Here is a 24,379-nt window from a genome sequence, read left to right as displayed (position 1 = left end):
CAACATAAAAAGGCATTCCCACTCAGATTCTCAATAATAAGCCTGATAAGGCAGATAACCTCCCAATCATAAAAGCTTTTAAGACAAGTATTATGCAAATAAAGCATGGATATCAGACTCATTATAATTGGGATTAAAAAGACAACTATAAGAATACTGCACATTGAGGCCTATTGCGTTTTTGTGCACTCACCTTGCATTCCCTGCCTTTCTTCCTCCTCTTTGAAGTGCTAAAGTGTATTTATACTAGAAAGTTACTAATAGACTTAATAGGAGAACTATGTGTTTGAAAAAGCAAGACTTTCTAGATAAGAAATCTCCAAGTATTTTCTATTTTATATTTTTATGACCTTCTTTATAAAGTGTTTTATGTGCAACACCTGCAGACAGAAATAAATCTACATTTCACTCAATCCCAATCGAATATATCAGATACAAAATATAGACATGAAACAAAGTATGATAGCGCAGTGATTCTTGGGGACAGCATGTGCAAAATCCAATCTTTTGCTATCTATTTACATCACAGCAGTCAGAACAGAAACGTGCCGAAACTCCCTTTCCCATTCCACTTGAACTGGTTCCCCACAATTGAAACAAACATCTCCTGTGACATTAAGTTGTCATCAGCTTTCGTGATCCCCAGTTCACTCAACCTTTTCTTCTTCATCTGGCCTTTTTTGTGTGGAGGCAGCAAATAGTTCATTTACAATTTCGCAATTGCTTTCAACTTGCTCAGAAAGGTCAGCTCTCACATAAAGCTCCATTTTACCAGTTGCACGTTGAATCAGCTCTTCTAGATCCACTCTTTCAGCTACATCTGTCTCTCCACTTGTCTGAACTTTAAGTGCTTTATTTTCTTCAGTTTCGTCTTGGGCATTTTCTTGCAGGTCAGAGAAAATTGTAGGTTTCACCAAGACAACACCATAACCTTCGTTATTATGTATGACATTATTCACCATGGATATTTTAGGAATGTCATAATGTTCATCTAAGAAGCCCTTAATGAGGATCCCTTCTTCGCAGTGATCCCTTTCTTGCAGTGATGGATCCGATCGTCACTCAGGGTGCACTTACTCCCGGGATATATTTCTATACCTGCACCCTTGGCACCATATAAATCTGAGCTCTTCATTAAAAATTCTGCTGATGTTCGTACTGTGACTCCTGTAGTTTCACACTGTAGTTTTCCAATGTAGTCTTGCCACGGTGAATAATTAAGATTCCTTCCACGGCATCATGCTGAACAAATTTTATGCTTGAGATTTTAATATCCGCACCCATACAATCCACAAAAGTGTCTCCTTTGCCTCCCTTTTCTATCACAATATCATCTGGTGGACCATACCCTTTCAAATCAATGGAGTCAGCAGTGGAGAGTGTACCATGCACCACGTAATGGCCAGGACAAACAACAACAGTGTTGCCCTCATAGCAGGCATTTACAGCAGACAATGGATCACTATGGAACTGAATTTCTATTTCTTCCTTACAAGGCTCTGGACAAAGCTTATCCCTGAGCAGGGACTACAGCAGACCAGTCGTCATGGTGGAGGAGACCACATGGGTGACCTTCTGGCCATTTGGACGGATGCCCTTTGCTTGTATATTAGAATTCTTCTGATAACCAAACACATATCTCAACAAAGGATTCTCAATGAGTTTTAGCTTTCGCTTCAACTGTTCGATCTCTGAATACAATTTTAACCCTTCCAGCATGGAGACGTTTTCCTGCTCAGAATCAGAGTTACAATTTGACAAACAACTTCTCAGATTTAAAAATTTCCTGTAACTCTCCTCACATTGAGTCAACAGATTTTTTTTTTATTTTATTTATTTATTTATTTATGGCTGTGTTGGGTCTTCGTTTCTGTGCGAGGGCTTTCTCTAGTTGCGGCAAGCGGGGGCCACTCTTCATCGCGCTGCACGGGCCTCTCACTATCGCGGCCTCTCTTGTTGCGGAGCACAGGCTCCAGACGCGCAGGCTCAGTAATTGTGGCTCACGGGCCTAGTTGCTACGCAGCATGTGGGATCTTCCCAGACCAGGGCTCGAACCCGTGTCCCCTGCATTAGCAGGCAGATTCTCAACCACTGCGCCACCAGGGAAGCCCGAGTCAACAGATTTTGATAGTCAACAATAAGTCCTGAAGGAACTTGGTCTTCAAGAATGTCATAATGCAATCTCAGTCGAGGTTCAACACATCTAACAAAATAATCATACTCCTCCTCTTCTTCTTCAGCCCAACTCCTCCAAATGTTCTGATAAGAAAACCTGACATGCACAATTGCAAGTGCTGTCTGGTCAAATACTCCAGAATCATCAAACACCACCCACAGCTCCTGCAACCAGTGTTCCTTCAGATCAAGGAGCTCTTTCACACACTCCAAAGTATAAGTGCTCACTTGAGATTCACAGAGGTACGGGTCCGGGTCAGCAAGCCTCACCACTGCCTTCAAGGCTGCAAAGTCCACATCTGTGACTGCAACCAGCACCGCGAACACATTAGTGTGCCAGGTTGCCCGCCATTCAGATGATTCAAGGACCTGCTCTAAGAACTCAGCTGTGAATTCTTTTACCTCAGAGGCCTTGCAGTCAGCTAAAATGTAATCTCGATAAGCGCTGAATCACTCATAGAACAAAAGTTGACTTTCTGGCACGAAAAGTCATTTCTTCAGTGGTTCTGGTTTATCATGATTGCTACAATCACTGCAGGAATCTTCATCTTCGAACAAACCTTTCTCGAGGGGCCCCAGCTCCTCTTCCACAGCTCAGCCGGTGCACTCGGGGTCCGGCGCCATAGCCTCCGACCCCAGCCCACCACCTGCCAGCAACCCGTCATCCATTTCAAGTTTCCGCGGGTGGCCGCCCAGCCCAGTAATGCGATGACGCAGCTGCTTCTCTAATAAATTTTTAAAGGTCACACTCTGTTTACACTTACTACAAAATACTGGCCATATTCCCCTACATTTTTTTTTAAAAAATGGAGACGCAGGAGAATGGGACACAGGACCAAGGCTTTCAAGGAGGGGGAGACATCTGAGAACTCTGCCGAGTGGGACAAATGGGTCTGAAACATTCTCTTGGACTCTGCCCTGCCTGGGTCTGGGAGAAGCCAGCAGTCCCCAGATGCCCCTCTGAGCACAGCGATGTCACACAGTGCCCTGTCGACAGGAAGGAGTTCGTGCCTGCTCCAAGGAGCATGGGGAAGTGGGGAGGGTTGAGTCTGGCTGCTGTGGACCATCTTGGAATGGGGGTACCCAGAGATCAAGCCAGGTTTCTCTCTTGGCCCCATGGGGCCCATCCCATCTCCTCAGGGCTGGGAGTGCACACAAGCCCGGTGAGGGCAGTGATGGGCAGGCGGTCCCCGGGCCAGCCATGTCCAGCCCGTCAGTTCTCAGGTCAGATACGGGCCCCGGGGCAGTGTCAGCGTGGCCCTGAAGGCCTGCAGGTGCCTTGCCTGCACTTCTAAGCGCGTGCACCAGCTTTGCTATTCCACACTTGACAGCAGAAACATCTGATAGGATGTCCCCAGAATCACTTCCCTGAAACCCCAGTTTGCCGAGTTTTCTCCTTCAGGGCAAAAGACACACCCTCCGTGATCATCAGATCCCAGACCGCTGGTCAGCTTGTCTCCCTTGGGGCCCCCAAACAGCCACGTCATTGCTGGGACAGACCCCAGGCATCCCCAGCAGGCCACCCTTGGGGGACCACTCAGTGATGCACCCTCTGCACCCCTGCGTCTCCTTCTCAGCTTTCAGGTCCTGTCCGGTGCTTCATCATCATGAAGCCCCTCCTGGGGTGCTCCCTCAGCTGGGTGACTGTGCCTCAAAGTGAGTCCCCCTAACATGTGCTGTCTGCACCCGCCCACCTGACCTGGGGGCTGTCTCTACCCGCCCACCTGACCTGAGGGCTGTCTACACCCATCTACATCACCCAGGGCCGTAAACCTTCAGGGAGAGTGCCATCTGAGGCCCTTCTTACCAGCACCAGAGCCCTCAGCATGGCTCAGAGTCAGACACCTCCAGGCACCGGCGTCTGGGGGGTCGGCACCTTTGTCTGTCCCTTGGGCTTCAACCTGGCCTCGATCATTCATTCTTGGAGTCTCCCGAGAGGTGAGAGAGCAGGAACCTGCCTCAGATGGCATGCCAGTTCTGAGATCTGATGGAGGAGAAAACCGAGGGCCAGACAATTCAGTCCCACATGGGCGTCCTGGCTGGTTCTGCCTTCTGGGCAAACAGGCTGGAAATAAAAGTGCCACAGTGAATGCTCTGGCTCTGCCAGCCAGGCTGTTTCTGTCCTGGGGAAGATGCCAGCTCAGTGCCAGGAATGTTCTGGACACGCCCTGGGCCAGGAGAGAACTAAAGAGTCACTAGGCCACCAGCAGCTCCAAGCACCCTCTGCTCTGTGGGTGGGCTCACCTGGCTCTGCAGGAGACTGGGTCTATAGCAGGCAGGGCCTGAGATGGCCACTGGGCCAACAGTACCGCTGACCCACTCGCAGGGGGACAGGGACAGGCCCCCCCGGATGAGGTAGGTAGGTGTAGACAGCTCCCAGGTGATGTGGGCAAGTGTAGACAGCCCCCCAGGTGTGGTGGGCAGGTGTAGATAGCTCCCAGGTGAGGTGACCACTTCTTCCCCTTCTCCCCTTCCCTCACCGAGTACTATGGAAACCGCCCACAAGGCCAGTGAACCACATGCTCAAAGACGGACCAGGCTGGCCCAGCCCTCAGCAACTCACAATATTCAGGAAGATCAGTTCTAACAGGTGAGTTCCAGAACCTCTGAGAGCAGGGCTCACATCCCAGGGCATCAGTGGGGACTGAAACCCGGGATATAAAGCCAGCCCCAAGCCCATGGTCCATAGAGGACAGCTCTTCCCACAGCACAGGTGGGTGGCCTCCCAGGTGTGACACAGGGACAAGGCAGCCCGGGAGCAAGACAGACCAGCTCCCAAGGCAGCTGCTTTGCAGGAGGAGACAGTTCACGGCTCCCCAAGCCCATGCCCCCGCCTCCACCGGCACTCGGCCTCCCACTGCCCTGTGAGCCAGAAAGGCTCATGCCCACCTCCCCCAGCTCATCCCTCCTCACCTGCCACATCTCCTATGGGCTTCAGCTCTGGGGACAGGCCTCACCCCTCTTCTACCTCTATATGGAGATATAGTTCACTTCCTAGAAAGTTCACCCAACTGGATAGATACATGTAAAGAATAAAATGAGAACATTATCTAACACCACACACAAAAATAAACTCAAAATGGATTAAAGACCTAAATATAAGACCGGACACTATAAAACTCCTAGAGGAAAACATAGGCAGAACACTCTTTGACATAAATGGCAGCAATATGTCTTTGGATCTTTCTCCTAGAGTAATGGAAATAAAAATAAGCAAATGGGACCTAATTAAACTTAAAAGATTTGCACGGCAAAGGAAACTATAAACAAGACCAAAAAAAAAAAAAAAAAAACAAAAAGACAACCTACAGAATGGGAGAAAATATTTGCAAATGATGCAACCAACAAGGAATTAATCTCCAAAACATACAAACAGCTCATTTAGCTCAATATCAAAAAAGCAAACAACCCAATCAAAAAATGGGCAGAAAGGGCTCTCCTGGTGGCACAGTGGTTAAGAATCCACCTGCCAATGCAGGGGATACGGGTTCGAGCCCTGGTCCGGGAAGATCCCACATGCCGTGGATCAACTAAGCCTGTGTGCCACAACTACTGAGCCTGCGTGCCACAACTACTGAAGCCCGTGCACCTAGAGCCCATGCTCCGAAACAAGAGAAGCCACTGCAATGAGAAGCCCTTGCACAGCAACGAAGAGTAGCCCCCACTCACCACAACTAGAGAAAGCCCACATGCAGCAAGGAAGACCCAATGCAGCCGAAAATAAAATAAATAAATAAATGAAAATAAATTTTTTTTAAAAATGGCCAGAAAATCTAAATAGACTTTTCTCCAAAGAAGACATACAGATGGCCAGTAGGCACATGAAAAGATGTGCTAATTATTAGAGAAATGCAAATCAAAACTACAATGAGGTATCACCTCACATAGGTCAGAGTGGCCATCATCAAAAAGTCTACAATAATATATGGTGGAGAGGGTGTGGAGAAAAAGGAACCCTCCTACACTGTTGGTGGGAATGTAAATTGGTGCAGCCACTATGGAGAACAGAATGGTGGTTCCTTAAAAAAACAAAAATAGAGCTACCGTATGATCTAGCAATCCCACTCCTGGCATATATCTGGGGAAAACCATAATTCGAAAAGATACATGCAACTCAATGTTCACTGCAGCACTATTTACAAGAGCCAAGACATGGAAGCAACTTAAATGTCCATCGACAGATGAATGGATAAAGAAGATGTGGTATATTTATACAGTGGAATATTACTCAGTCATGAAAAAGAATGAGATAATGCCATTTACAGCAACATGGATGGATCTAGAGATTATCATACTAAGTGAAATAAGCGAGACAGAGAAAGACAAATATATGATATCGCTTATATGTGGTATCTAAAAAAAATGATACACATGAATTCATATACAAAACAGAAATAGATCCACAGACATAGAAAACAAACTTACGGGTACCAAAAGGGAAAGGGGGGGAGGGATAAATTAGGAGTTTGGGATTAACATATGCACACTACTGTATATAAAATAACCAACAAGGACCTACTGTATATAACAGAGAACTATACTCAGTATTTTGTAATAACCTATAAGGAAAAAGAATCTGAAAAAAAGAAAAAAAATAGATATATATGTATGTATAACTGAATCACTTTGCTGTACACCTGAAACTAACACAACCTTGTAAATCAACTAAACTTTAATAAAAATAAATAAATAAAATTTAAAAATATAAGAAAGTTAACCCATTTAAACTCTACAATTCAACTGTTTTTAGTATTTTACAGAGTTGTGCAACCATCACCATAACCTATTCTAGGACATTTCCATCACCCCAAAAGGAGACCCCCATCCCCATTAGCAGTCACTCTCTAATCCCCCTGCAGCCCCTGGCAACCACTAATCTGCTGTCTCTATACATTTGCCTGCTTTGAAGATTTCATGTAAACCGAATCATACAACGTGTGGACTTTGGGGCCTGGCTTCTCTCACTCAGCATGATGTTTTCCAGGTTCCTTCCTGAGGCACCCTTCACAGCTTATCAAAGTTGGTGGAGAAAACCAACCATGGTTCTGCTGAGGACTGGAAAGGGCCCACAAAGTCCCTGATGTGAAAAAGACCATCAACAACAATAATAGCATCAATAATAATAATAATAATAATGGTTGGCCTTTATGATTGTGGTTCATCATACCACATACTGGGTATGAATCACGTCATTTTTCTTTTTTCTTTTTTCTCATAACCACCTCGAGTAAGGATGACTGTTCTCTGCAGTCCTCGCATGAGAAGGCTGCGTCCGGGAGACGGTGGCTGTCCCAGAATCTCACCGCCCTCCTCTCTCCCTCGCCCACATACCCCAGCCAGGTGCTTCCCTGCTGCGCCCTGCTCTGGGCACTCAGCCTGAAAGGCTGTTCCCAGCAGCCTTTGCATGGCCCATTCCTTCCTTGGGGGGGGTGGAGCCCTGCAGCCCCCTGCACCTACAAGGGTCCCCCGGGATGGCAGCCTGGAGACTAGGCACCAGGCAGAGAACTTGGCCCCAACTTAAATGTTCTCATTGAAAGAAAAAAAAAAAAGATCAACAAGGAGCTGTTTTTCAGTCAGATGTATTGCACAAATCCGTGAGCATCTTAAAAAAAATTTTTAGAATCCTCTGCTGGTATTAGTGCATGGACTAAACTCTGCATTGCATATCGTAGTTTGTCATCTGCTGATAATTTACTATACCAGAATAGTGTTGGGTTGGCCAAAAAGTTCGTTTGGGTTTGGCCGTTCTGGAAAACCCTGAACGAACTTTTTGGCCAACCAAATAGAACTGAGTTTCCAACTTAAATCTACACTACTTCCATTAAGATACAAGTCTCTGGGGCTTCCCTGGTGGCGCGGTGGTTAAAGAATCCGCCTGCCAATGCAGGGGACACGGGTTCGAGCCCTGGTCTGGGAGGATCCCACATGCCGCGGAGCAACTGGGCCCGTGAGCCACAATTACTGAGCTTGCGCGTCTGGAGCCTGTGCTCCGCAACAAGAGAGGCCGCGATAGTGAGAGGCCCGCGCAGCGCGATGAAGAGTGGCCCCCGCTTGCCACAACTAGAGAAAGCCCTCACACAGAAACGAAGGCAAAACACAGCCATAAATAAATAAATAAAATATTAAAATATATAACATTAAATCTTTAAAAAAAAAAAAAAGATACAAGTCTCTAAGAGAAAATCTCTTATTTACCGTTAATCCACAAATGATTTGTTTCATAGTATTGAGATTAATTTGCTGTTAGGAAAATTTTGTCAGTAAAAAAGTAAGTGCTGTTAGAATTGAAGGAGAAAAAGAGCTTGACCCCTGTAAGCCAGTTGAAATGTATCCCCTGGCAAAAAATTATATCCTTAGTCCTACTTCTTGCCCTGGAACTTGTGAATGTGATCTTATTTGGAAATAGGGTCTTTGGGTCTCCAGCTGTCAAAGGAGACGCAGGGAGACAGGAGATGCAAAGACATTGCATGGGACGGAGGTTTAAAAGGGTTACAGGAAAGAGCTCACAAAGAGTGGGATGCGCCCCAAATCACTTTTCCCCTGTGTGACTAGATTACAGGCAGTGATTAGATCACAGGCGGTTAGAAAGTATAGCTCATAAATGTTTGTCTGTTCGAGGGTCATCATGTAATTTCACAAGTCATTTTGCATAAAATATCTTCAGAATTCTTCAAGACATGTCCTATTCTGCTTCATAACTGCAGAATAATTGCAAATTGCTTTGGCTCAGCCATTGCCTGGGCCCGCCTTGCAACTCCGCAGATCTGCCCCCCTCCCTGTTTGTCCCTGACACTAAATCTGTGGATGTTGATCCCAACGGCCTCGTGTTCCCGGGCCTCTCAAGACAGCTCAGGGGGGCTGATGCAGACACCGCCATGTGACTGCACAAATCGCTGGCCCGTGGCCAGGTCAGCTCTGGACCCGAAGGCCAGGAGCTTCTAGCTCTCTGCGGGCAAGTGTGGTGCCAGCAGGAAAATCTTTGTTTGGTTTGTAAGCTGAGCCAGCCCACTGTGGAAGTGATGGAAGGGATAATAAAGATGGAAACCCTTGTGGTCATGGTGTGGTCAAGGCTCTGTACTTGGCTTTGATGGGCAACGTCGCGGGCATGGCCCTAGGGGGCTCTGCAGAGAGTTGACGGACATGACCCTCGACCCTTTCGCTTTCTGAAATCATCAGACATCTGCTGAGTGAGCTGTTTGGGAACTGGTCCCAGGCCAAGGTCGTGGAGGGAGCGGAGTGTGGGATGCGGGGCAGATAATCTCAAGGGCCCTTTTCATCAGAAACACACATGAGTCATTTTTAATCAATCAAAGAAAAGAGACCAAATGCAGTTAATGAAGGCTCGCATACCATGCTGTGATGAAACTTCCAGAAGTCGGATGGGCAACGTTGTAAAACCTTGGAGACAGCTTAAATGTCCATCAGAAGGGAGAATGGCTAAGTAAATAAGGTTACCTCCCCACAATGAGATATCAGGGAGTTGATAAAAAGAGCAAAGGAGAGCTACGTATGCTGACACGGAAAGATATATGACATATTGTTCAATGAAAGAACAATCTGCAAAACAGTCTGTATTCCTACAGCTGCTGTAACAAATTACCACCAGCCTAGTGGCTTAAAACAACATACACTTATTCTCTTACAGTTCTGGAGGCCAGCAGTCTGAAACCAGTGTCATCAGGCTAAGTCAAGGTGTCGGCAGGGCTAGTTCCTTCTGGAAGCTCAAGGGGAGAATCTTTTTTGAAAATATTTATTTGGCTGCGCCAGGTCTTAGTTGCGGCAAGTGGGATCTTCGTTGCTGTGTGTGGGATCTTCATTGCGGCATGCAGGATTTTTTTTTTGTAGTTGCGGCACTTGGGGTCTTCAGTTGCGGCATGTGGGATCTAGTTCCCTGACCAGGGATCGAACACTGGCCCCCAGCATTGGGAGCACGGAGTCAGCCACTGGACCATCAGGGAAGTCCCTCAAAGGGAGAATCTTTGCCCTTGACTTTCCAGGCATCTTAGGCTGCCGGAGTTCCTCGTCGTGTGACCCTTTCCTAGAGGGCACCCACCTCTTGCTTCTGTTGCCACATCTCCTATTTCTGTGTGAGACTGCCTTCTGCTCTGCTTCCCTCTCATAAAGACACTTGCTTGTGACTACATTTAAGACACCCCTGCAAATGCAGAATAATCTCACTATCGTCTCAAGATCTTTAACATAATCACATCTGCAAAGTCCTTTTTGTCATAACCATGATATTTACAGGTTTTGAGGATAAGGACACAAATATCTTTGGGAGGGGGGAGGACATTATTCAGCCTACCACATTCATCCTTGAGGGTGGCTGAAATTGTGTCTAGTTCTACTGACGTATCACAATTTATTATGTGTCATAACATAGTGTATCAGTCAGGGATCAAGGCAGGAAACAGAAGTCACTTGAGATCTTTTAACAGAAAGGGGTTTAATACAGGAAATCCACAACAACTCAACTCTGCCACTGGAGAATGAAAGCAGCCACAGACGATATGTAAATGAATGAGCATGGCCTTGTGCCAATAAAACTTTATTTATAAAAACAGGCTGCAGGCTGGATTTGGCCTGGGGGCTGTAGTTTGCCACCTCTGGGTGATACCACACCAAACAATGCAAACAAATGGCATAGCCCTCACTTTTCTGCTCCAAACCCCCTGGAGGCTCCTGGTCTGGCCAGAGCACTCTTGCCCCAGGGCCTTTGCACTGGCTGTTCCCTCTGTGTGTAATATACTTCACCTGGATACTCCCATGGCAAAACTCCTCACCACCTCCTCAGTAAGAGGTACAATTGCTGTTCTGACACCTTGATCTCCTCACCCTCCTAGCCTTCTCAGTTGTTGTTGTTTTTTGTTTTTGTTTTTTTACTTTTTCATAATATAGTTAGTCCTCTGTATCTGAGGATGTGGAGCCCACCAATACAGAGGGCTTACTATACTACACAATTCTATATAAGGAACTTGAGCATCTGCAGATTTTGGTATCTGCAGGGGGGTCCTGGAACCAATACCCCGTGGATACTGAGGGACAACTATGCAGGAATACCTCATTTCATTGTGCTTCGAAGATACTGTGTTTTTCACAAATCGAAGGTTTGCAGCAACTCTGCATCAAGCAAGTCTATCGGCGCCATTTTTCCAATAGCATTTGCTCACTTCGTGTCTCTGTCACATTTTGGTAATTCTCGAAATATTTCAAAATATTTTTTGGCTGTGTTGGGTCTTTGTTGCTGCACACGGGCTCTCTCTAGTTGCGGCGAGCAGGGGCTACTCTTCATTGTGGTGCATGGGCTTCTCATTGCAGTGGCTTCTCTTGCTGCAGAGCACGGGCTCTAGGCGCGCGGGCTTCAGTAGTTGCAGCACGTGGGCTCAGTAGTTGTGGCTCGTGGGCTCTAGAGCACAGGCTCAGTAGTTGTGGCACACAGGCTTTGCTGCTCCACAGCACGTGGGATCTTCCCGTACCAGGGTTCAAACCTGTGTCCCCTGCACTGGCAGGCAGATTCTTAACCACTGTGCCACCAGGGAAGTCCATCAAACTTTTTCATCATTATTATATTTCTTATGAGGATCTGTGATCAGTGATCTTTGACTTTACTACTATGACTCACTGAAGGCTCAGATGATGGTGGGCATTTTTTAGCAATAAAATATTTTTAAATTAAGGTATGTACATTGTTTTTTAGGCATCATGCCATTACACTCTTAATAGACTACAGTATAGTGTAAACATAATTTTATATGCACTGGGAGACCAAAAAATTTGTGTGACTGGCTTTATTGTGATATTTGCTTTATTGCAGTGGTCTGGAACCAAACCCACAATATCTCCAAGGTATGCCTGTGCTTACTCCTTTCTGATATACTATATAACTTATTTATTGTGTTTATCATGTCTTGGCTTTCTCCCCTCACTAGAGGGTAAACCCCACCAGAGCAGGGATCTTTGGATCAATTTTCTACATATGAATACCTTTTGGTTGAATGAGTGACAGTTCTGCGTGCACACGTGCATGTGCGCACGCACATGTGTGTGTGTGTATGCATGCATGAGTGTTCATAAAGATACATACACGTATCAGGAAAAGTCCACGCCAAACTATTGGAGAGAAACTAGGGAGAGATTCTCTCTTTTTATCTCACATACTTTATAAGAGCCTGGAACCAATAGAAAATGTGTAAAGGGAAAACACTTAATTTGGGCATACCTTTTAGTGAGGAAAAAAAACCCAGGATTTCTGAGTGAAAATGGACAAAATAGCCAGGGTCTCTTTGTAATCTGTTTCTGGTCTTAGAGTTCACGTTGTGATGAAACCATATGTTAAAATGCCCTGATGAAACAAATAGGCAGATCTCAGCGTGGGAAGTGGGAGGAACAGACATATCTAGCATCCCCTGGGGCAGACCCTGGGCTGGGGGTGCCATCCAGAGTCAGTGTTGCACCCCAGATGGGAGGGGGCTGCACAGGGAGACCTGAAAGTTCAGCTACTTCAGGTGCGCTTTTACCAGCTGGATGAATGTCCCGGGGCTGCCATAGCAAAGTACCTCAAACTGGGTGGCATTAAACAACAGGGATTTCTTCTCTTATAGTTCTGGAGGCCTGAAGTCTGAAATCAAGGCGTTGGCAGGGCCATGCTCCCTCTGAAGGCCCTAGGGGAGGAACTTCCTTGTTTCCTCCAGCTTCTGGGGGCTCTAGGTATCCTTGGTCTGTGGCCACATCACTCCAGTCTCTGCCTCCGTCTTCACACGGCTTCCTCCTTCCGTGTCTTCACACTGTCTTCCCTCTATGCTTGTCTCTGTGTCCAAATTTCCCCTTCTTATAAGGACACCAGTCGTGTTAGATTAGGGCTGGCCCTAATGACATCATCTTAACTTGCTTAAGTCTACAAGACCCTATTTCCAAATAAGGCCACATTGTGAAGTACTGGGGGTTAGGATTCCAACATGTCTTTTTTAGGGGACATGATTCAACTGGTAACAGAGGCCGTGTCCTCTTCACAGGGCACCAAGAGATGATACGTGTCTGTCTGTCTGTCTGTCTGTCTGTCGGGGACGGCTGAGGGCTATGTGTGCCAGGCCTGCCAGGTGGACTCTCATCCTGCAGCCGCGGATCCTGGAGAAATGCTCACCTCTCTTCTCTACCTCCCAGTAACCTCTGGCCAGGTGAGCTAACCCGCTGGAGGCAGGAGACACAACAGGCTTCCACTGTGAATAAACTGTTACCCGGCGTATCATGCCCATCACATGCTTATCAGAAGGGCACCCGTGATGGCTATAGGGCAATTACTGGAGGGAGAAAACAGCATTCTCAAAGAGTCTTATTTTGCTAAAACGTTAAAAGTGAGAGGAGGGAATTCCCTGGTGGTCCAGTGGTCAGGACTCAGAGCTTTCACTGTGGTGGCCCGGGTTCAATCCCTGGCTGGGGAACTAAGATCCTGCAAGTCCCATGGCGTGGCCAAACCAAAAAAAAAAAAACAGAGAGGAAAATGAATCTCTCCCACGGTATGAACCAGAACATTCTGACTCAGCACAGGGAGAAGGAAAGAGAACCACAAAGGAAGAGGAAGGATGAACGCCCGCCTGAGCCCCCTGTGATGGGATTAGCAGGACGCCAGGATTCGCCAAGCACAAGCCAAATCCCACCTGGGTCCGCAGCGACGGCGTCCTGGCCTGAGTTCTGCGTCCACAGTGGCGGTGCTCACTGTGTCAGCAAATGCTCCTAATTGCTTAGGGTCAGCGGTTCACTGAGCTAATCCCCACGATAGCAGAGGTCTCTGCAACCGCTGAGGGGGGCTTCCGGAACTCCCTGGAACCCAATCAGTTCCAATTAGCCGAAAAGGCAGGAATGTGGGCTGTGGATGGAGCCGGGATGAAAGGGCTTCTCAGCAGGAGAGGAAGTCTGGTCCAGGGGCTGCCTCGTGGAAACAGGCGTGGACTCCGGCCACAACCAGAGGAGGAAGGGAAGGAACCCGGGTTTCGTGGTCAGTGGGGTCTCCCTGTTTGGTGGGGCTGCCAGGCCATGGGATCAAGCAACACTACCCTTTATAGTTAATTTGATCATTTAAAAGCCACGTTTCAGTAAGCTAGACAGAGAAGGACAAATTTGCATGACTCCACTTATATGAGGTCCCTGGAATAGGCAAATCCTTAGAGATGGAAAGTAAAATTGAGACGACCAGGACCTGGGGGTTTGGGGGTGTGAGGGGGAAGGGGAATTTAGTGTTAATGAGCAAAGAGTTTATGACGGGGCTGACAAAAAGCTTCTGGGCATAGATAGTGGTGATGGTTACACAACATGGTGAATGCATTTTATTCCTAATTGTGCACTTACAAATGGTAAAAATGATAAATATTATGTGATGTGTAGAGTCTATCACACTGCATTCATTCAAGGCAAAGAAAACAAAAAACAAACCGTCTTGTGCATAGAAGCCAGCTTCCTCGGAAGTGGCCGTCACCGTCCCTGTTTGCAGGGGACGGATGTGCGGTCCAGGGAGATAGCTCCGTCTATTCCACGGTCACCTGGTGCACCATGGGGCGGGATTCAAGTGCAGCCTCTGGCTCCACAGTCCCTCACCCCCACCCATGTTCACTGTTATTCCTCGAGGTCAAGTGGAGTCTGCAATTCGCCTGCGTGAGCCCATCCCAGCCCCTGGCTATGGCAGGTCCTTGGAAAGGAGTGTCTGAACTTGAGTTATGGCAGTGAGATGGTCCAGATCCAGATTGTTCTGCCTTGTTCTGCTAACAGCCCAACCAGCTCTCACCAGTTAATTCAAGGCTTTCTCACTCATCCGGGTGGATTCCTCCCCGCCTCTCCTCGCTCACTCCAGCGCATACACATGGCGGCCACAGCTTCTGCCTTGGATCAAGGCAGCCTAGGGAGGAGTTTGAAAGCTGCTTCTTGTCCAGACTCACTAAACAATCTTAGGCCAGAGGACCACGCCCCAATCTGTGCAGTGAGAGGGTCAGCCCAGGAGACAGAGGTGGTCCCTGGCAGCAAAGCCGAGGCACCCTCTTTTTCCTACAGAAGCCCCTTCATGTATCTGATTGAACCCTGTGTTAGTTTCCTAGGGCTACTGCAACAAACAGCCACAGACTTGGTGGCTTAAAACCACAGAAATTTATTCTCTTGAAGCTCTGAAGGCCAGAAGTCTGAAATGAAGGTGTCAGCAATTTATGGTTACCAAAGAGGAAGGTGGGTGGGGAGGGATAAATTAGGAGTTTGGGACTAGCAGATACAAACTACTCTATATAAAATAGATAAACAACAAGGTCCTACTGTATAGCATAGGGAACTATATTCAATATCTTGTAATAATCGATAATGGAAAAGAATATGAAAAAGAATATATATATATTCTTTATATATATATATATATATATATGACAATCACTTTCCTGTACACCAAAAACTAACACAACATTGTAAATTAACTATAAAATTTTTTTCAATTTAATAAAAGAAAAAAAGGTGTCAGCAGGGCCATGCACCCTAAGGCTCCAGGGGAGGAGGCTTCTTGCTTCTTCCAGCTTCTGGGAGTTTCCCAGCATTCCTTGGCTTGTGGCTGCATCACTTCAATCTCTGTCTTCACACGACTTTCTTTTTTCTCTGTCTCAAATCTCCCTCTGCCTTTCTCTTATAAGGACACTTATCACCAGATTTAGGGCCCACCCAGATAAACCAGATGATCTCATCTCAAGATCCTTCACTTAATTACATCTACAAAAATCCTTTTCCAAATAAATTCACAGTCCCAGGTTCCGGGGGTCAGGATTCGGACGTAACTTTTGGGGGGGCCAACATTCTCCCTCTTACGGCCCCCAAGCGCATTCTCCGTGAAGGCCAGGTGTCTGCCTGAGCCTCACCAGATCTTTGGGCAAATCTCCTTCTTTTTATCTCCCTCCCAGGTAGTGCCCAAAACAGACCCAACCTTCTCCTGATGCAGAATTTTCTTTGAAGACCAACAACCCCAGTATTGAAACCTCCATCACGTGAATCCCCTGGCGGTCCAGCGGTTAAGACTCCGTGCTTTCACTGGAGAGGCGTGGGTTCAATCCCCGGTTGCGGAACTAAGATCCAGCCTGCCCCACGGCGCGGCCAAAAAAAAAACTTCCACCACAGTTCACCACCACTCAAGTGCTCCACGTGACGTAGTCAGACAGGCTACACAAGGCCAGGCAACCATCCAGGGTGCAGAGCTGAGAGGTTCCAGGGGAGAGTTGGGGCTAATACCCCACCCTGACGATGCAGGTGCAGCACCAAAACGTGAAACAAAGCCATAAAGAGTGATGACATTCAAGGACACTTGAAACAAAAAGATGCCCATGCTATTGCAGATGGCAGGTTACCAGTGTACATTTCCACTTCATTTTTGTCTGAAATTCGAGTGGAGTTTTATGCTTCAGAATGTGAGTTGCGCTTATCTCTCACTGGTGACAATTCTGGATGATTTGCAACTCTCTGCTTGATGATCTCAATTTTCTGCAATGAACCTGTCAAAAGAATTCCTCTAAGATATAAGAAATACTGAAACACGAATACAATCTGTGAACGTCGAGGCTTTATTTTTTTAAAGTGTGAAAAGACATGAGCAATTTCATCTGAATTGATGGGTGATGGCCTGGGCAGGACGGAACTGGCCAGAGGGCTGATAAAGGTGGATGCTGGCAAGCCAGGGACTTGCTGCCCCCTAGAGTCCGTCTGGAGAACCTCAGCACCAGGACCAGAAGAGAGAAGATGGAAGGGCATTGAAGTCAGGCAGAAAGGCTGTGTAAGAGCCCTCTGCACAGTGTTCTGATGCCTGCAAGCCACCCTTCCTCATCTCCTCCTTGAAGACCTGGCCTGGCAGTGGCCCCTCAGGGGTGCTTTGCTCCCCCACCCGCACCCACAAGCAGGGGCGCTGTCCACTTTGGGCCCCCAGTTTACTTCTCAGCTGACCTGAGTTCCGTCCCATCGACAGAACTGCCACCCAGCTGAGGAAGTTGCAGAGAGCGGGTGCCCTATCTCACCTCCCAGCCTGGGCGCCTGGCCAGAGTGGGCACCTCAAAGATAATCGGAGGCACAAGTGACCTCAGGACTGCATCTCTGTGGCCTCTTCCTTCTGGTCTCATCTCCTCTGTCTAGTTCAGTCCATTCTGTGTGGACTAGAGGTTCCAACATGTGGTCCAGCAGTTTCACTTCGGGGTACTTATCCAAAGGAAACAAAATCACTAACTCAGCAAGATATATGCACCCTCATGTTCACTGCAGCATTATTTACAATAGCCAAGACAGAAGCAACCTAAGTGCCCATGGATAAAGAAAATGTGAGATATGTATATATGTAATGGAATATTATTCAGCCATAAAAAGAAGGAAATGTTGCCATTTGTGACAATATGGGTGGAACTTGAGGGCAGTATGCTAAATGAAATAAGTCAGATAGAGAAAGACAAGTACTATATGATCTCATTTAGAGGTGGAATCTTTTAAAAAATGGACAAAGGATTTGAATAGATATTTGCTATGGACTGAATATTTGTGTCCCCCCTAAATTCATAGTCTGAAATTTAAATCCCCAGTGTGATGGTATTAGGAGGTTGAGACTTTGGGAATGATTAGGTCATGAGGGTGGAGTCCCCATGAATGGGATTAGTGCCCTTATAAGAAGAGATACGAAAGAGGAAATGATCTCTCTCTCTCTCTTTCTTTTCTGCCATGTGAGGATACAGAAAGAAGATGGCCATCTATAAATCAGAAAGAGAGCTGTCACCAAGAACCCAACCATGATGTCAGACTCCATCAGCCTCCAGAACTGTGAGAAATAAGTTCGTTGTTTAAGCCACTCAGTTTATGGTAAATTTGTTATAGCAGCACAAACTGAGACAACATTTCTCCAAAGAAGATATACAAGTGGTCCATATGCACTTGAAAATGTGCTCAACATCACCAGTCATTAAGGAAATACAAATCAAACCCAAAATGAGATACCACCTGGAATGCACTAGAATGGTTACAATCAAAAGTCAGATAATAACAAATTTTGATGAGGATGAATTAAAAATTGGAAATCTCTTAATTGCTGGTGGAAATGCAAATTGTGCAGCAACTTTGGAAAACAGTTTGGCAATTCCTGAAAAAGTTCACCATAGAGTTCCCATATGACCTAGCAATTCCACATTTAAGTATATATACCCAAATGAAATGGAAACATATGTCCACACAAAATTTATTCTTGAATAGTCACTTCAACTTTACTGTAACAGCCAAAAAGTGGAAACAACCTAAATACCATCAACAGACAAATGGATAAGCAAAATGTGGTACATCCATACAATTGAATATTATACAGCTATAAAAAGGAATGAAGTTCTGATTCACACTGCAATGTGGATGAACCTCAAAGCATCATGGTGAGCGAAAGAAGCCAGATAAAAAAGATCACATAGTGTATGAGTCCATTCATACGAAATGTCCAGAATAGGCAAAGCCACACCTACCGAAGGTAGACTAGTGCTTGCCTAGGCCTGGGGTTGTGTGTGTGGAAGGGTGGGGAAAGGGGCTGAATGCTAGAGTATGGTGATTCTTTCTGAGGTGATGAAAATACTTTAAAATTGATTATGGTAATGGCTGCACAAGTCTGTGGATATACTAAAAATCCTTTAATTATACACTTTAAATGAGTGAATTATGTGGTTTGTGGATTATATCAATAAGTATATAAAAAAAAACCTTGTAGGTAGAGGTGAAAAAGTAATAATAGACCCACTATTATATTCTCACCCCCAAGTTAAAGAGTTGCTGCTCCCTGATTGTAACCTCCTTTTTTTTTTTTTTTTTGGCTGCGTTGGGACTTTGTTACTGCGTGTGTGCTTTCTCTAGTTGTGGCAAGCGGGGGCTACTCTTCGTTGCAGTGCATGGGTTTCTTATTGCGGTGGCTTCTCTTGTTGCAGAGCGTGGGCTCCAGTACGCAGGCTTCAGTAGTTGCAACACACAGGCTCAGTAGTTGCGGCGCGTGGGCCTTAGAGCACACGGGCTTCAGTAGTTGCAGTGCGCGGGCTCTAGGGTGTGCGGGCTTCAGTAGTTGTGGTGCACAGGCTCAGTAGTTGTGGCTCATGGGCTCTAGAGTGCAGGCTCTGTAGTTGTGGTGCACAGGCTTAGTTGCTCCACGGCATGTGGGATCTTCCCAGACCAGGGCTCAAACCCGTGTCCCCTGCATTGGTAGTGGATTCTTAACCGCTGCGCCACCAGGGAAGTCCTGTAACTTCCCTTTTGAAAGTAACCATAAATTTGTGTGTGGCAATTGTTGTCTTGTTTTTTGACAGTTCTACCACCTGTATGTGGAGCCCCCATGATATATTTTTGTTTTGAAAAACCTGAGTGTCACCCAGATAAGACCTAGCTCCGCTCTCTTCCAGCTGCCCATGTTGCTATTGAGAATTCAGACATCATGACTTTCTGTTTCTTCTTCTCTGCAAGTTTGAAAATCTTTCCTTTAATCCCTAGTGTTCTGAAACATACGCTGACTTGTTCAGTGTGAAAGGCAGCTTCTAACATGGCCTTTGGGAGATGATTAGGTCATGAGGGTGGAGCCCTCATGAATGGGATTATTGCCCTCATAAAAGAGACCCCAGAAAACTCCCTTGCCCTTTTCACCATGTGAGGACACAGCAAGAAGACACTGCCTATGAACCAGGAAGCAGCCCTCACCAGACACTGAATCTGCTGGTGCCTTGAGCTTGGATTTCCAGAACTGCAAGAAATATAGTTTCTGTTGTTTGTAAGTTGCCCAGTCTATGGTATTCAGTTATAGCAGCCCAAACGGACTAAGATAACCTGTTTTCAATTCTTTGGGGTATATAACTAGGAGGGGAATTGCAAATGTATTTAATGGCAGAAGGAGAGTGTGAAACAGCTCTGATTTTCAGGTAGTAATGAGCATGGTGGCAAATTTTGTTTCAGGTATATGAAGTTAAAAATCCATCGCTCCTTATTGGAAGGGTCAGAAGAAGGAGCTGGCAAAGAGTTTTGGTGTGATGGCAGATTTGGGGGGTATTGCGGGGTTAGGGAGGATGTGGGGAAGTGGGGGAGTTTATAACTCCCCCACAGAGATGGTCACTTCCTTCCCTGTGTGCCCCCAGAGAAGAGCTGTGTCACCATGGTGGCACTGCTTTTTTGCATTATTTCTTTGTTTTGTGATTGTTTCCCCCACAGTGCTCTGACAGCAGGATTTTCAGAGAGGATTTGAGTACTGCCTTGAGTTGTGTCTTCTTATCTCCCATCTGCTATGATTGCCTCCCCAACCCCTCCTTCTAGAAGCAGTCACCAAATTGATATGAAACCACAGTTTTTCTGATTGTAGACCTGACATGTGATCATTACCAAAAATATGGAAAACGTAAACCAGGAGGGCGGAAGCTCACTCATGATCTGTCACTCAGACCATCACTGTCAGCATATTTGGTGTTCAATTGTAGTCAGTGTCCTCATTCTATAAGAAGTCTTGGAAGGTCCCTCGCCAGAGCAGCACTTTGTCCGACTCCTTGCATGCCTGCTTCTCCAGCAATAGTGGACAGCTTTTCTTTTGCATGGGAGCAATTCACAAAAAGCAAAACTCTTTCTTGGCCCACAAACCGTCATTCAAAAATGGTGACAACTTTTGAGTCCCACAGGAAAAAGCTAACTATGTTCTTTTACACCTTAGATTTCCTACTTTACTGTTTCGATTGGGGTCAGCAAACTTTTGCTAGGTCAGATGGAAAGTACTTTAGGCTTTGCAGGCCAGATGGTCTCTGTCACAAAGACTCAACTCTGCCATTATAGAGTGAAAGCAGCCACAGACCATATGTACACAAATGGGTGTGGCTATGTTTCAATAAAACGTTATGTGAAGGCACGAGAGGAAGTTCAGATTTGGCTTGAAGTCTGTAGTTTGCCAACCCTTGTCGGGATTTTTGCCAGACTTTGTGTTAATTCTCAGCCCAGTCATGGTCGAGAAGCAGTCACACAGAGCTGCATTCTCGTCTTTTCTTCTGCAATGAATGAATGAGGTCAATGAATGAAGACGGTGTGGCTGATGGGCTGGGGGTGGGGGCAGGCACAGGGAATGGGCCTGCCCCATCATAGGGGTTACCACACAGAGCAATTCCAACCCTTGGGGTCACTGCGCAATGTCCAGACATGTTTTTGGTTGGGGGAATGCTACTGGCATCTGGTGAATGAAGGTCAGGGATGGTGCCCAACATCCCTCAGTGTGCGGGATGGGGACTTCCCTGGTGGTGCAGTGGTTAAGACTCTGCACTCCCAATGCAGGGGGCCCAGGTTCAATCCCTGGTTAGGGAACTAGATCCCACATGCATGCTGCAACTAAGAGTTCGCATGCGGCAACTAAGGAGCCCACGTGCCACAACTAAGACCTGGTGCAACCAAATAAATAAAAAAATAAAATAAAATAAAATGTGCAGGATGGCTTCCGCTGCAAAAAAATTATCTGGCTCCAAACATCAACAGTGCTGAGGCTGAGACAACATAACTTGAACGTAAGCATGGCAATTTAGAAAGCCTGTTTGCTTGAATTCCATGCATGAATTTCTTGTGGAAATGTGATACATGCAGATGAGAAAATACTTGACCAAAGCAACACAAAATGCAACAAGAATCACAAGCAAGCATCCCTCTAACCTCAGGGTCCCCAGTGCCCCCACCCTGGACACAGCTTCTCTCAACACATTTTTGTTTATCTTTCCAGATTTTTAGAAATTTTAACACAAATTGTTCCACACCCTACACATTATTTTGACCAGTATTCATTTAAAAAATCATGGCAATCTTTCCATGTGATTCATCTTCACAATGAATAGTTTTTTCTTAAATAGTTTTAAGTTTAGTTCCTAACATGACAGAGTGTATTTTACATACCATCTGTTCATTCTGCAGCCCTGTGGAGCCCTTGTTTAATTGAAGCATGCAGTACACCACTGCCCATTTTAGACGGTGGGTGGCATAATTTCACAATTGTTAATAGAGGCCAAAAGATGAAGGGAACTACAGGGAAGATGAATAGTCTAAAAGCTCCTGGAGAAAGAAGAAAAAAGAACAGAGGGAAAAACAAGCATATGGCAGATTATCAGACGCTTATATCCTGAATATAGGGCAACAGGAGGGTTTGGCCTAAGTGCTAGAAGTTTGGACTGTCATTGGTGGAGATGGGGAAGGCTGCAGAAGGAGGGTTGTGTATGTGTGCATGTGTGTGCTTATCATTGTAAAGTGTACCATTCAGTGGTGTATTTTTTCCTGGGTCTGTCATAACAAATTAACACAATCTGGGAGGCTTAAAACTATGGAAATTTATTCTAACCATTCTGGTGGCCAGAAAACTAAAATCAAGGTGTGGGCAGGGATGGTTCCTTCTGGAGGCTCTACGGGAGAATCCTTCCCATGCCTCTCTCCTAGCTGCTGGTGGCTGCTGGCAGTGCTTGGCCTTCCTCAGCTTGTAGCTACATGGCTCCAATCTCTGCCTCTGTCATCACATGGCCTTCTTTTCTCTGTGTCTTATGTCTGTTTCCCCTGATCTTTTCTTATAAGGTCACCTGTTATTGGACTTAGGGCCCACTGCCAATCCAAGATGATCTCACCTTGAGATCCTTGTGTTAATTACATCTGCAAAAATCCTTATTCCAAATTCGATCTCATTCTGAGGTTCCAGATGGATGTATATTCTGGGGGTCACAATTTGACCCACTACAAGTGGTTTTTAATATATTCAGAGTTGTGCAACCAATACCTCTATCTAGTTCCAGAATATTTCATCGCCCTACAGGAAACCCCACACCAATTAGCAGTCACTCCCATTCCTCTCTTCCCCCAGCCGCTGGCAACCACTGATCTGCTTTCTATCTCTATGGATTTACCTATTCTGGACATTTCACGTAAATGAAATCATAAAACACTTGGCCTTTTATGTCTGGCTTCTTCATTCAGCATGTTTTCAAGGTTCATCCATGTTGTAGCATGAATCAGAGTTTCACTCTTTTTTATGACTGTGTAATATTCCATTGCATAGATGCACTACATTCTGTTCTTCCATTCACCCACTGATGGACATTTGGGTTGTTTCCACCTTTTGGCAATTGTGAATAGTGCTGCTATAAGCATTGGTACTCAAGTATCTATTTGAGTCTCTGGGTTCAATTTTTTTTAAGGTCCATACCTAGGAGTGAAATGGCTGAATCACATGGTAATTCTACGTTTAACTTTTTTTTTTTTAATAAATTTATTTATTTTTCAGCTGTGTTGGGTCCTCGTTTCTGTGCGAGGGCTTTCTCCAGTTGCGGCAAGGGGGGGCCACTCTTCATCGCGGTGCATGGGCCTCTCACTATAACGGCCTCTCTTGTTGTGGAGCACAGGCTCCAGACGCACAGGCTCAGTAGTTGTGGCTCACGGGCCCAGTTGCTCCGCGGCATGTGGGATCCTTCCAGACCAGGGCTCAAACCCATGTCCCCTGCATTGGCAGGCAGACTCTCAACCACTGCACCACCAGGGAAGCCCTACGTTTAACTTTTTGAGGAACCATCACATTTCCACAGAGGCAGGACCACTGCCCACGCTTCTGACACCTATTGCAAACTGGAGGGTTCCCAAAACCATCTCAGGTGGATTTGAGATGGTTAAGTAATAATTAACCAATAGTTAATTATTGGTTAGTTCATAATTATTGGTTAACCAATAGTTAGCTATCAGTTAATAATTAACTGATAGTTAATTATTGGTTAATCAATAATCAATAATTCACCAGGACTCACAGAACTCATTGGAAGCTGTTATACTCACGGTTACAGTTTATTACAGTGGTAAGATACAATTAAAACCAACCCAAGAAAGAGATGCACGGGGCAGGGTCCAGGAGGGGTCCAAACATGGGGCTTCCAGTTGCTCTCTCCCTGGAGACTCACAGACGGCAATTCCCCCTCCCAGCCACACTGTGTGACAACACACACCAATGTTGTTCACTAGGGAATCTCACCCAAGCCTCAGTACTCAAGAGTTTTTGTTGGGGCATGGTCATGTACAGCTGCATGGCTGACTTTCAGTCTCCAGTCTCTTCCAAAGGCAGTACTCAAGCCCCCCACGGCCCAAAGTCCTCATGCACACAGATACTTCTATCCAGCAGAACATTCCAGGGGCCTAGAAGTCACCTCCTAAGAGCTGAGAGCAA

The 24,379-nt window shown here is 46.1% G+C and overlaps 1 pseudogene; it reads right to left on the bottom strand.

The window, feature by feature from the left end:
• Positions 1-532: 532 nt before the first annotated feature.
• On the bottom strand, positions 533-2,844 carry LOC118893396 (annotated as a pseudogene).
• Between the last annotated feature and the right edge of the window lie 21,535 nt (positions 2,845-24,379).

Source organism: Balaenoptera musculus, chromosome 3, assembly GCF_009873245.2.
Source record: "Balaenoptera musculus isolate JJ_BM4_2016_0621 chromosome 3, mBalMus1.pri.v3, whole genome shotgun sequence".
Lineage (NCBI taxonomy): Eukaryota > Metazoa > Chordata > Mammalia > Artiodactyla > Balaenopteridae > Balaenoptera > Balaenoptera musculus.
The sequence above is the reverse complement of the archived record's forward strand: the minus strand, read 5'-3'. Positions and strand labels throughout refer to the sequence as shown.